The 14244-nt window shown below is 46.8% G+C and overlaps 1 long non-coding RNA gene across 1 annotated transcript; it reads left to right on the forward strand.

Annotated features, from left to right (window-relative positions):
* Positions 1-12862: 12862 nt before the first annotated feature.
* On the forward strand, positions 12863-13456 carry LOC117183761 (uncharacterized). Its single transcript, XR_004468923.1, has 2 exons — positions 12863-13000; positions 13058-13456. It is a non-coding gene; the product is annotated as an uncharacterized lncRNA (long non-coding RNA).
* The last annotated feature ends 788 nt before the right edge of the window (positions 13457-14244 follow it).

The following is a 14244-nucleotide window of genomic DNA, read 5'->3' on the forward strand; positions in this document are numbered from 1 at the left end:
CATATGTACATCTAACCCTCTTGGACGCAATAACTACACATATACATAACTCATTTTAACTGCAATCGCTGTCGCCCCTTTCCCCTTTCTCGTTTTCGTTGTGTCAAATATATGTATAGTTGGGTCGTTGGCCAAGCACGCATACCAATACGCAGCTGCAGCGGTGAATTTTTTCGTCTCGCTTTCGCTCTTCACCGTTGCTTATCGTTGTTCTTTTGTTTGGCGCGCTTGATCCAAACCGAACACCAAGTGACGCGCTACCCTGTTTTCGTCGGGTATATTCGTTTGGTGTCAGTAGGATCCAACTATCAATTAAGACAAAGTCCTGCCTCGCCAAATTTAGCGTCGATCGTTGTCGGTGCATACGCATACACAACATTAATTCTTCAGAACTGCAGCGGTGAAATTTTTCGTTTTCGCTTGTCACCAGTGCAGTTCGTTGGTATCCTTGTGTGGTTTTCGTGTACGCGCCAGCCAAGCGACGCTCTACCCTAAATTTTTCGGGTATATTGGTTTTTCACCGCGTTTGGGTACAATTACCCATTATTTCATTGAGTGCCTCGGCATTAAATACGATTATTAGAAACGATCTTTCGCCTTTAGTTGCTTGTATCGAGAATCAATATGACCTCAAAAGCCAACAATATCGTCCTTGAAGAGCTGAAGAAAAAGCGCAGTTGCCGTGTCAAAGGCATTCGTTTATTAGCGGACCGTTTAGAAGCGGGGGATATTCCGCTGGTATTGACGGAGCTCGAGTGCAGACTCGAAACGCTGATGCGTAGCATTGACACGGCACGCGAATTTGGAGTCGAGTTGGAAGAACTCTCAATTGTCACAAAGGCAAAATTAATGTCTCTCATTTGCGCATTAAAGACAGCTGATGAGAAAATACCGGCAGTACCAGCTTATGGTGGCCCAACTCGTGCTCGCCTTCCGAAGTTAGCTCTGCCGCAGTTCAGCGGCAACTTTTCGGACTTTAAAAACTTCATAGGTTTATTTGAGACTCTAGTTCATAATGACCAAAGCATTCCAATTATCGAAAAGTTCAACCATTTGCTTTCGTGTCTCTCCGGTGATGCGTTGGGAACAGTTAGGGATTTCCAAGTAACCGAGACCAACTACGAGAAAGCAATGGCTAGCTTAAAACGGGTCTACGATAATGATTGTCTGATCTTTAAAAATCACATTGATGCCCTATTTAATCTTCCCAAAATGACCCAGCAATCAGCATCGTCCTTAAGGAACCTTATCGATACCGCCTCATCCATATATGGTTCGTTGTTGTCGATAGGCGATGATAAAAAGATCTCGAATGCGATGATTATTCATCTCGTCTTGAGCAGAGTCGATCTGGTGACCAAAGAGAAATGGGAAGAACAGCTCGATTATGACAAACTGCCACTTTGGACGGACTGTGAAAAGTTGCTTAATCGCAGACATCAGCATCTTTCGGCCGAAAATTCGGACAAACCAAAGCAGGAGCAGAAAGCTGTGCCAAGCAAGCCGCATAATCGGAGCTCATTCGCGTGTTCCACCGCGAATACTAAAAATCAACAATGCAACTACTGCAATGCGAAAGGCCATTTGTTGACAGAGTGCAGTCCATTTGGTCGGCTAGCAGTAATGCAAAGGTTCGAATTCGCAAAAACTGCATCCTTGTGCATCAATTGTCTGCAGCCAGGCCACTCTGTAGTACGATGCAAAGCTAAGAAGTGTCGAGTGTGTGGCTGCTCACACCATACCTTATTGCATAGGTACACAGTGGCGAATAAAAGTCTAGCGTTACCATCACCCCCAGAGAATTCGTCTCCTCCTCCCAATCAGAATCAACCTTCCACTTCGCATGCTCTCCATGCGACAGCTATGGATAGAGTTATTCTGGCTACGTCGATCGCAAGCGTCCGAACAAATAATGCTGAACATGTTTTGGCCCGAGCTCTGCTTGACTCGGGGTCTCAAACCAATTTTATAACTGAGGACTTCGCACAGCGCTTACAGATCCGTAGGGAGGAGTCGTGTATTAACTTGCTTGGTATTGGTGAATCCAATTCACAAGTCAAGAAAAAGATACACACGGTGGTGAAGTCGCGAATTACTAGTAGTGAGTTTTCGGTTGATTTCTGGATTCTAAAGTCCATTTCGGGGTATCACCCTGATCAGACACTTAACGTGAGTGACTGGAAAATCCCGAAGAACTTACCACTTGCAGACCCATATTTCTTCAAGCCACAGAAGATAAATATGTTGATAGGTGCAGAAACATTTTTCGAACTTCTATCTGTTGGTCAGATTCGACAAGGTCCTGACTATCCAACTCTGCAGAAAACGCTTCTCGGCTGGATTGTGTCGGGCAGATACACTCCAAAGGTGACTGCCGAGAAGAGTCAGTGATCCACATCGACAAAACATTACAAAAGTTTTGGTCACTGGAAGAATTGCCGTCTTCTTAAAAGTCTTTATCTCCTGAACACAAGTTATGTGAAAAGCATTATAGAAGGACTACTCAGGTCGTGCCTTCAGGTCGGTTTGAAGTAAGACTGCCGTTCAAATCAGATCCCAGTATCTTAGGCAACTCCTTTGAAGTGGATAAACGGCGGTTTTTATCGCTTGAAAAAAGATTGTCTCGTGACCCCGAGTTGCAGAAAATGTACTTGGAGTTCATGGAAGAGTACCTCTCCTTGGGTCACATGTCTACCACAGACAACACAATCCCCAAAACTCCACATTATTTCATTCCACATCAGTGTGTGTTGAGGCCTCAAAGCACGTCGACCAAGCTCCGCGTCGTTTTCGATGCGTCTTGTAAAACGTCCTCTCAGGTGGCCTTGAACGACATATTGCTGTATTCGACATTGCTCCGATTCAGACTACACAGGTACGCCTTGACAGCCGATGTTAAGAAGATGTATCGCCAAGTCTGGGTCGCTGATGCGGATAGACAATTCCAGCTCATAGTGTGGAGAAGAGACCCGTCTGAGTCTTTGAGAATATACCAGCTCAACACCGTAACCTATGGGACTGGACCAGCCCCATTTTTGGCAATTCGGTGTTTGAAGAGGTTGAGTGAGTCTGCAAAACTCTCATTCCCTAAAGCTGCTGAAGTTATCGACTCCGACTTCTATGTCGATGACATGTTGACTGGTGCTGGTTGCGTAGAGGAGTTAAAGACAATTAAGTCTGATGTGGCTCAGGTTCTTCAAACCGCTGGGTTTGAATTGACTAAATGGTTTTCGAACTCACCTGAGGTCACCGCATCCGAGAGCACAGTAAAACCGATAACGATCCCGGACTCAGAGTCAACTAAGGCGTTAGGAATATCGTGGCTGCCACACGAAGACGTCTTTAAGTTCCAAATTGACACGTCAGTTATGGGTCTCCGAGCGACAAAACGGAACATCTTATCGGTGACATCAAAGCTGTTTGACCCCCTTGGCTTGTTAAGTCCTTTAGTAATTAAGGGAAAGATCCTACTGCAGGAGCTTTGGCTCAACAAGCTAGATTGGGATGAGTCAATTCCAATGAACTTGGAAACAGCATGGAACTTATTAAAAGAATCCTTGGGTCAGTTGGAGAAGATTACCATACCTCGATTTGTGCATACTGATCCCATGTCACCGATTCAAGTACATGCCTTTGCTGACGCATCCATGAGAGCTTATGGAGCCTGCGTCTATATCCGTAGAAAGACTGCAGAAGGTTTCAAGGTCTCCTTGTTGACTGCAAAGTCGAAAGTAGCGCCACTCAAGACGAAAACGCTCCCAAGGCTTGAGTTATGTGCCGCTCACCTTCTAGCAGACCTTTGTCACCGAATCAAATCACTGCTCAAGGTTCCAATTGATAAAATGATATTCTGGTCAGATTCAGAAGTTACTCTTCATTGGATCAGATCCCACCCTTCGTCGTTGTCAACATTCGTTGCGAACCGAGTAGCGGAGATTCAAGAGTGGTCAAGTGAAGCCAACAAAACAGAACCCAGCAGACATAGTTTCGAGAGGTTGTGACGTAGAGGAAATCGTGCAGTCGATCTGGTTTGGTGGACCAGAGTTCTTAAAGTTTGAAGAAGAGAGCTGGCCCAGAAATCCACACTTCGAGCTTTCCGAAGAAGAGATACAGATGGAAAGTCGGAAGAAATCGGTCACACCTCAAACTGCTAAGAGTGTTCGTTTTCGTGTTCCGCTTCATCCGAAAATGCAAAGACAAAAGTCTCAACTTTGGAAAAATTCCGTCATCCGTAGAATACGACGAGGCGTTTCTAAAAATAGTCGAAATAACACAGAAAAATGAGTCTCAAGAAGATATTGAAAGGGTTCGTAAAGGCACCAAGTTAGGCCCCAGTCTTCAGCGCTTGAATCCCTTCATCCATGAAGAGGCTGGGACATGGTGCTCTTTTTCGTTGTTGCGAGTTGGGGGGCGACTAGTTAACGCTCCTATGTCATATAATGCCAAGTTTCCTTTGTTATTGACAAAACGCTCGCAGTTTGTGCAGACATACGTTCGCTATCTGCATCAAACGAATTTTCATACCGGCCCACGAGCACTCGTGAGTATCCTTAGACAGCGCATTTGGATAGTGAATGCTCAGGTGGTCTGCAGGGCGACAGTTAGGTCGTGTATTCGTTGCTTTAAATGCAAGCCGCTACTCCAGACCCAAATGATGGGCAACTTACCCGCAGACCGGCTCCGTGCTCTCCGCTCATTTTCAGTATGTGGCGTTGATTTTTGTGGCCCAGTCTATACGACTCTGAAAATTCGTGGAAGGCCCCCTTATAAGTCCTACATAGCGTTATTTTTCTGTTTTGCGTCTAAGGCGGTTCATTTAGAAATTGTCTCCGATTTGACGACTAATTCCTTCTTGTTGGCATTCCAAAGGTTCGTCGGTCGTCGAGGATGTCCGCAACGCGTGAACTGCGACAACGCGACAAATTTCGTCGGAGCAAGTCGCCACTTCAGCGAACTGCGGAGGAAGATGGAGGCGGAAGCGGACGCGATACGCGAATTTCCGTCAAGAAGCGGGTGCGAGTTTGCCTTCATACCGCCTCGAGCACCGCACATGGGCGGACTTTGGGAGGCCGGTGTGAAGTCTGCCAAGGGCCTACTCCTACGGGCAGTCGGAAGCGCTCTCCTCACCGCAGAGGAGCTGGAGACCGTGCTGGTCGGGATCGAGGCGGTACTCAACTCGCGCCCGCTAGGACCCCTAAGCCCAGACCCAAGCGACGGAGACGCGCTGACTCCCGGGCACCTGCTGACAGGCGGTCCAGGAGGGTCTGAGCTGCTTAAAGCGATGGCGGCTTGTCTCGTCAGCCAGGCAAATGTTCTGGCAGCGATGGTCCCGGGAGTATGTGCTGGGATTACAAATCAGATGCAAGTGGCACCAGGAGGAGCCAAACATAAAGGAAGGCGACCTAGTAATCGTCGCCGAGGACAACCTGCCCCCTCAACAGTGGCTCCTCGGAAGGGTGGTCGGAACAACCGCCGGGCAGGACGGAAGGGTCAGAGTGGTCGAGCTAAGGACGAGCAGCGGAGCAACGTTCAGGAGGCCGATACACAAATTGGCGCTTCTGCCAATGGTTTGAAGCCTTCCAGGCCTTCAACGGGGCCGGTGTAGCGCCATTTGAATAATAATAATTTTTATTAGGATAGTATTTCATGAAGTCTAGTGTAAGTTAGGCTAGGGCAAAGCGGGAGCGCAATAAAAGCTCGTTCTCTCGCTCTTGGCGAATTCGCCCCGCTTTGCCACCGTAGGTAAGGTAGGCTTAGAAGAAATTGTTTGAATATATGAAAAGAAGTCGAGAAAAATCCCTGAAATAGAACGCACGCACCCCTTTTCTTTCGTCGTATTAAAATAAAAAAAATGGCAGTCACCCAAAATTTCGGTATTGTTCTTTAGAAAAACTATTCTAAAATTTCATTAGGAATAGCGGATAACTTTGCTATACCTCTAGAATTTTTTGCATCAGACTTGCTACCTTTTTTATGGAGAGGAATTATAAACGATTCCTTCCAGATCGGGAGAAGCAAGAAGAATCAATGGACAGGGTGAATAGTTTAAGCAGAGGTCCACACAGAGCCTTGGCGCAGTACCTGAGTACACAACCTGGAACCCCGTCTGGACCCGGTGAAAACACCGGCTTAACTAGTCGAAGATCATAAAGTAGGGAACATTCATTTAACAAGGGACTGAAAATGCCGTTCGACCTCGGTAAACCGTATGGGTACGGATGACCAGAGTAGCTTTCCTCAGAATAGGTGGTTTGGAAGAATTGGGCAAAAAGATCGGCAATTGCCTGATCATTATTTGCCGACGTATTACAAAATGATAGCGAGGATGGGTGTGCGGACGTTCTACGCTTACTATTTACGAAGCTGTAAAACTGTTTAGGGTCCTGAGAAAAACGTATCCTGCATCGAGATAGGTAGTTCTTATAGCATTGAGCATTAAGAACTGAAAAGTTTGACCGAGCTAATACATACATTGAAATTTTTTATAAAGTCTTGATTTTAAGTTTTTAGACTGGATAACTCTTTGGTAAACCAATTGGGTTTTCCAGATCTATTCAACAGTTTTAAACCGCTAAACTGAGTCTCCATGGCTAGGAGCTGACCGTTGGTTTTAAAGCCACTCCGCGTCTGCCTCATGAAAGCCACCATGTCTTTCTCCACCGCACGGAATGCCTCGCAACTGTAATGCAAGCCATTACGTTTGGCTATAACATCACTCACGAGGCCAGAAAATCCAGCGCATTTTGCGTGCACTACGCTGTCGCAGAGCCAGCAGGGGACATTCGGCTGATCGTGGGTGATCTGCTTCTTACATGGCACAGACCTCAGCGTATTCCATTTTATTATTTATTTATATACTATTATTTGCAAAACAAATTGGTATCAGACCAATGTGCCAGACAACGCTCAAAGCGGAATTGGTAAAAAAAGAGAGCAGAGTGGAGAGCGGTTATAGCGAGAGCTACTAAGCAGAGAGCGCTATTGCTCAGAAAGTTTAAAGAGCGAGAGAGAAAGAACAGTTATTGAAGTTCAGGTGATAGCGAGAGAGTGATAAAACAACAAAAGCTACCAGACGAGAGCGGACTGCAATGCAATGTAATGCTTACTCACTAACTGCAACAACACAACACAAGCACATGCACAAGCCGACGCCGAAAAATAAAAAGTTAAATAATGTTTTTACACAAATCAAAAGGCATGCACTCGCGTAAATGAATAGGTTTCCAGATTGTTGTCTGGTTAGAAAGTATAATTAGAATTTAGTTAGGAAAACACCGGCTGTTTATTCAAAACAAAAGGAAAAAATGCGGAGCGCAAAACAAAAACACGTCTAATCACTACGAAAGATAATCGGAAGCTGCCCGTTGGAGCTACTATGGAGAGGAGGTGCGTTAACTACATCAACTCCGTATTGGCTTTTTAATAGAGACGTAATTGTCTCGGAACTGAAGGCGGCTTCGTTGTCGCAATATATGGTCTTGGTATTCGGGTAGAAGTTCATCAATTGCAAGATGGGGGCAGGTACTTCTACTATTCTACTATTGCCCTAGAAGCTAGGGGCTGCACAATGGCAAATTTTGAGAATTTGTCAATGCAGGTCAAGAAGAGTTGTTTGTCTGTAGAGAAAATGTCGATGTGCAGCATTTCTCCTGCATACGACGGAATTGGGGTCTTGGGGAATACACGGTCCAGACCGTGGCTTGGGTTGACGATCCAACCTTTTGACGAGATGTAAAACAACGGTTAAAACGGTGGATAGCCGTTTTATATACAATATGTATAATTTAAAATGCGTTCGTATGTATGTATATGTAAGATAAATACATATGTTGTGCCGTATGTATGGATCGTGTCTTATTTTTGTTAGCAATATCATTAGTTAAATACGGAGACGCAGTGATTTATTTTATTTATTCATAAAACCGAAAAACTATGGAACGTTGAGCATGGGAAAAAAACAACAAAGTAATTGCAAGAATATTAATTTATGATTGTTGTCAGCCGCTTGGATTGCGTTGCGATGTGTACATGTGCTTGTATGCATGTGCATATGTCAGCAACCAAAGCTCAGCGGGTAGCTGGGAGAGGTAGGAATATATACACTGAATCGGAGGTTGACCGCAGGAGCTTGCTCGGATCAAATTAAACCTTTGGAGAAGTAGGTGGTCACAACCGTTGGCAGAACGAAGTATGGTTTAATTTGGAGCTAGAGCGAGAAATGAATGCATATGTATGTACATATGCCACGGGAACTCGGACTGGGATGGAAAACTCGCACAAAATCACTGCACTGGTGTTGGGCTTACTTATCTTGAACTTGGAGCGATCCGCCGATGCTGGCTGGGGTAAGCTTAAGTCTCCAACGACGATATGGATGATGAAGTGAAACCTCCTGTGGCCGTCTCAATAAAGAAAATGCCGTGGTGCTTTGTGGTAAATGGGTATTATTTATTTCGGGGGGTCGCGCGATCGTGCGCTTGAAACGGAGGTTGAAACGTCACTACTTAACTCTATGCCTTGCCGTGAGCGCCGTGTAGATCCTGGATTGTGGATCCGAGCGCCCCTCCGAGCGCGCGAGAGTGAGCCGGCACAGTGCGCGGAAACTGTCTACTGCTGACCTGAACAACCATATTGCCGGTTTTTGTCTGGTTTTGTATTTACCAAGTTTTATTATGAAGTAAATTATTTCTTGCTCCTACTTATAAACACTTAATCTAGTTCTTGCACATATCCGCCAGTATGAATATTTATAAACATTTTTACTCGTACATACTTATAGCCATTTTTAAAGTCTTTAAATAATTATACCTTACCTCGCCCATATTATACTTTTTTTCCCTTATATTATATATATCAATAATATCACATGCTTATTTTAGGTGCTAAGTTCCATTAGAGTTGGATGTTATATTCTGTACGGCTGGCGAAAATCCTCTAGCTGAACCCTCCACGAGGGTGCCGGCGGGGCAATGGACACTGCATTACCCCGGACAGAGCAAGCGACAGTGCATTACAGAGCAAGCGACAGTGCATTACCCTTGTCCGGGGTAATGCAGTGTCTAGCTAAGGCTATGGTTCGGCGTCTTCCCGATTCAAAGTCGGGGGAACCGAACCAGGGCCATGGCTAGAGGTGCCTGGCGGTCTGGCCTAAAACGCTAGGGGGTGGTCCCCTGAAAAATATTAACCAGTATGGTCCCTCGGGCCAAATATGGAGGCGAAGATGGATAAAGCACGGGTTGGGATGTCAACCCAAACGTCGGTGGGAAGCGTGACTGCTACCACCGGCGGGCACGGGGAGGAGCGATCCTCTCTGCGTGTCGCCAGCGGTCACACCTCAGACTTGGCGGGAGCAGGCCAAGTCAGTTGTAAAGCTACTGCCACAATAACAACAACAAAAACAACGCACTCCGCAGCCTGCAAGTTGAGCCGCACGGATGCCGTAGTCGACACGGACATGGATCTGGAGAGCGTGCTCTCTCTGAGCATGACGGAGGAAGAGAGCCTTCACCAGCTCCCTGCGTAGGGAAGGGCCGAAGCATTCCAAGGAGGGGATGAAGGCCAAAGAACGATACAAAGCGGCCCTCAATATCAAAAGCCGGCTGCAAGGTAAAGCAGGCATCTCCCAGGAGGAGAAGGTCAAGCTAGCCTGGGCCGAGCAGCGAGTAGAGGAGGGCCGAATACCTTACGCCCAGATGCCACAGATGAGGGCGTCGAATGGCGAATATGCCAATAAGGTGGAGGAGAATATGGCCACCAAGAGGCAACGCTCGACTGAGAGTGCCATTAAAGACACTCCGGCGAGCAAGCGGCAACGCGGGCCCAAGAGTGCAGCCCCTCCACCGAAAGTGGTCAAGAAGCAATCGAAATAGTAAGCGAAGGTCAGCGATGTGACCAAACGACATTTGATCGTGGCACTCATCGACCGGAGCGAGGAAAACGGCAAGATGCACACATGGGGGAAAACCCCGCGGCCCCTATGCCCACGTTTGATGGTGCTGGGTGGCTACATGGGGTTAAGATCCTAAAGTGCAACGACGATCCAACCCTAAGGTGGCTGACGCGTACGGTATGCCAACTGGAGGCGATGGCTGGGTGGCTACATGGGGTTAAGATCCTAAAGTGCAACGACGATCCAACCCTAAGGTGGCTGACGCGTACGGTATGCCAACTGGAGGCGATGTGGGAGGTGGCCAAGCTGGAGGTTGTGGACCGGGAGCTTATCCCATCCAAGCCTAAGGCGAAGGTACTCTTCCCCATCACAATCTAGGGGGACCGAGCGCTGAAGCTCCTTCAGCGGCAAAACGCGGACGTGCCAACGATCGATTGGAGGATCCTACACATTGGTAGCCCAACGAGGGGGGCCAATGTGTGATCCTCCAAATAAACAAGGAGGCAGAGGATGTGCTATATCCCAAGTTTGGGAAGATGGCGTGGGGATGGGTAGCGTCTACTTGCGCCTCAAAAAGCGACACCCTGAGGACAAGGACGCGCATACCCCGCAGGTAGGCGAGGTGGAAAAGGACTTTGGTCTCGAGTCCATCGTGGAGGCCGCCCAGGGTCTTGCGCTTGAAGACGAAGACGAGGAAGACGTTAGTAGTCAACCCGTCGGATGCGAGTGAGCCAGCCACCCATGCTGAGTGGGCTGCAGCTCAACTTGCATAAAAGCAAGGTAGCGTCGGCGGAGCTCCTCATCGCCATGGAGCAAGGGCCCGCCGACATAGCTTTAGTCCAGGAGCCGTGGATCTCGTCAGGCAACTCAGTGGCCGTACTAAAGTCCTCAAATTACAACCTTCTCTACTCAACATCGGTAAGCAGGAACAGAACCGTCGTACTCGTACGAAAGGGAATCCATGCTTACCTTATGTCTCATTACAGCACGGATGACCTGACGGTTGTGATGCTGGAAAGTGAGGGAAAGCGCCTTCTGGTGGCTTCCTGATACATGGCTCACGACAGACCCGCACCACCCGACAAACTCAGGAGCCTGGTGACAGAAGCCGGCACCAAAACCTATCATCGGGACGAATGCCAATGCCCACCACAATGTGTGGGGAAGCACCGACATAAATGATACAGGTGAGTCACTCTTAGACTTTATACTAACAACTAGTCTATATATAGCAAACGTCGGGGAGGAGCACACCTTCGTAGGTCCGACCTCATCCAACGTGCTAGACCTAACACTTGCAACGGGAAACAGTACTACGGTATCTAGCTTTCCAAACGACATATTCTGAGGAAAGCTACTCTGGTCATCCGTACCCATACGGTTTACCGAAGTCGAACGGCATTTTCAGTCCCTTGTTAAATGAATGTTCCCTACTTCATGATCTTCGACTAGTTAAGCCGGTGTTTTCACCGGGTCCAGACGGGGTTCCAGGTTGTGTACTCAGGTACTGCGCCAAGGCTCTGTGTGGACCTCTGCTTAAACTATTCACCCTGTCCATTGATTCTTCTTGCTTCCCCCCGATCTGGAAGGAATCGTTTATAATTCCTCTCCATAAAAAAGGTAGCAAGAGGTCCTCTTCAAAAACTCCCTCTCTTTACCAGTAAAGGTTTCTTCGGGAGTACCACAGGGCCGCCTTCTAGGCCCCTTACTCTTCACACTCTTTATTATTGACTTGCCTTCTGTATTAACATACTCTCGAGGACTTATGTATGCGGATGATGTTAAACTCTGTGTCCAGTACAAGGACATTTCATTTCATTCTCGCTTGCAATACGATCTCAATAACTTTCAGTCATGGTGTTGTGCAAACTTGTTACACCTTAATGCCTCGAAATGCAAAGTTATGACATTTCATCGTTCTAACCCTTTCTTGGCTCCCTACACTCTACTTGGTGGTTCTCTTGAGAGACTTACCCTGGTGGATGATCTGGGTGTTATGTTAGACCCCAAGTTAAAATTTTCCGAACACATTTCTACCATGGTAAATAAGGCCATGGGCGTGCTTGGGTTTATAAAGAGGTGGTCAAAGAAATTTGACGACCCCTATATAAAAAAGACTCTCTATACCTCGCTTGTTCGTCCGATCTTAGAATACGGCTCCTGTGTATGGTGCCCTCAGTACAAAGTACACCAGGATCGTATAGATTCAGTACAGAAAAACTTTTTACTCCTTGCTCTGCGGGGCCTTAACTGGGATGCGGGTGTAAGACTCCCATCTTACTCTAGTAGACTACTATTATTAAACCTCCCATCCTTAGTTAACCGTAGAAAAATACTTGGTGTGATATTTATGCACAACTTGATCAGGGGTGACATAGACAGCCCTGATCTGTTGAGCCGCATAAACTTCACGATTCCTATTGGACTGACTAGAAATTTTATACCGTTGTTCCTTCAACTTCCTCGGATTATAGTTCCCTCTACCATATTGTATCCATATTGTATCTCTTCCTCTTATTAAATTTCTAAGCCTTACACACCTTTATAGTAATTAGTAATTAGTTGCCTGGGATCCGCGCGTATACAAAAAAAGACGGACGAAACAGACATGGCCCTATCGCCTCGGCTATTGTACTGATAAAGATATGTATAGGACGGAAAAATGTATGGGATTTCATCAATTGAGAAAGGCTATGCCGATTTGGCTCAAATATTTTTTCAGTTGTTCTTATTACCCAGGAATAAATTTTAATAAACCTTACCGTGATCGGGAAACATTTTTTTTTTTACAATTTTTTTTTTGTCTCAGCCGTAGTACGCGAGGAAGCATTATATTATGTAATATTCGACGCTTGTCGTGGCTTTTCTAATTTGAAAAGCCAACGGCTAAGTTCCAAATTACCGCCTAAAACTAGGCCGTGAAAAAAATTCAAGGTGATGATCTTGAGAGCTTATCACAATCTATTTTGCGACCAAGTGGCGACCAATATTGCTGTGCATGGACTCTGTATAACAGAAAGAGTCCTGATACATGTGTAAAAACGTTGGCTGCTGTATCTGGTAGTCCAAGCCTTGTTCCTCGCCCCCAAATAGTGGTACAATTCTATTGAGGTAATATCCATCCAGCTACAGCGTCCCGTTGGAAAATTTTATTATCTTTCTGCTTAGTATTAGCATCACTAGTACCTACGTATTGAAACGCTGGTCTAGAAGTTACTGATTGGGCAGTCCTGGAAACCTCAATTCTCGCCTGCCTGTGCAAACGTTCCCAAGCTTGAAGCCCACCATTTGAAATTCGGATAAGGCGGTAGCTGCAGGCATGGAATTACTCTCCTAGTAAGCCAGATGAGTGTGCTCTGCTTTTTTTGCCTGGATAAGTTGGACCTATGGGGATGATCTGAGTGACTGGCCTCGGCAGCAGCTGATGTTACCTGCGCCCGGGACAATCTCGTGCCACCTGCAGACATCGAGTAGGAACTCGGACTCCAGCCGGGAGGCATCAACCCAGCTTCGGATTCAGTTCTATGTGCTATCTTTTTTCGAAATTAGACCCGATATGTGAAAACACTGTCCTTTTATTATTCGCTTTCTGTTTAAAAAGGTTGTTTTGATACGACAAAAATGTTCAAGAGCCAGTTAGGTCCGGTATAAAATGAAAAGGGAATTCCTGTCCATGGTCTAAGACGATTATTTTTACAGTTTTGATGTTGGTTCCATCTACACAACGGAAGTTCTTTCTGCGTGGAAGCCAAAGTAACTATTCGTATCGTAAGTGATTAACATAGCAAAACGTAAGCCGTATGAGAAATGAATGTACGGTAACTATTCGCTGGTCCTTAACCATGCCCCACCCCGTATACACATATTACCTTTACCATAGAGGGACTTTCCCTAGGACCATTGTTTGTAGGGGGGCAGATTGCAGGATTGCAAAGTATAATGGGGTGGCCTATGGCTGGGTGCACGCCCCCGACACGATCCATTCAAAAACGGTGCTCTGGGCCACCGCCAGGCCGTCCTCACGCGCAAGGAACCCGGGCTGGATCACCTTCGGGTAGACATCTGCTCCCAAGACGAGCGAGATTGTAGCCGGTCGATGGAACTGTTCATCGGCAAGCCTCAGGTCACCGAAACGCGCCCGGACGGAATCGCTCAGCTGTCGGGTAGGCGTGCGGATGCGCAAACGGGGCTCGACCTTTAGCATCGTCTCCAACTGGAAGTCGCCCATTTTGGCGCGGATCACCGCCGTACACACTTTCTCGTCCCCCACACAAGTGGTGGGCAACTTGAAGGCGCTGGCCAAGGATTCGTCAATACAGCTCACCGGCGTGCATGGGTCGATGAGCTCCGCCGTC

This window comes from Drosophila pseudoobscura, chromosome 3, assembly GCF_009870125.1.
Source record: "Drosophila pseudoobscura strain MV-25-SWS-2005 chromosome 3, UCI_Dpse_MV25, whole genome shotgun sequence".
Classification (NCBI taxonomy): domain Eukaryota; kingdom Metazoa; phylum Arthropoda; class Insecta; order Diptera; family Drosophilidae; genus Drosophila; species Drosophila pseudoobscura.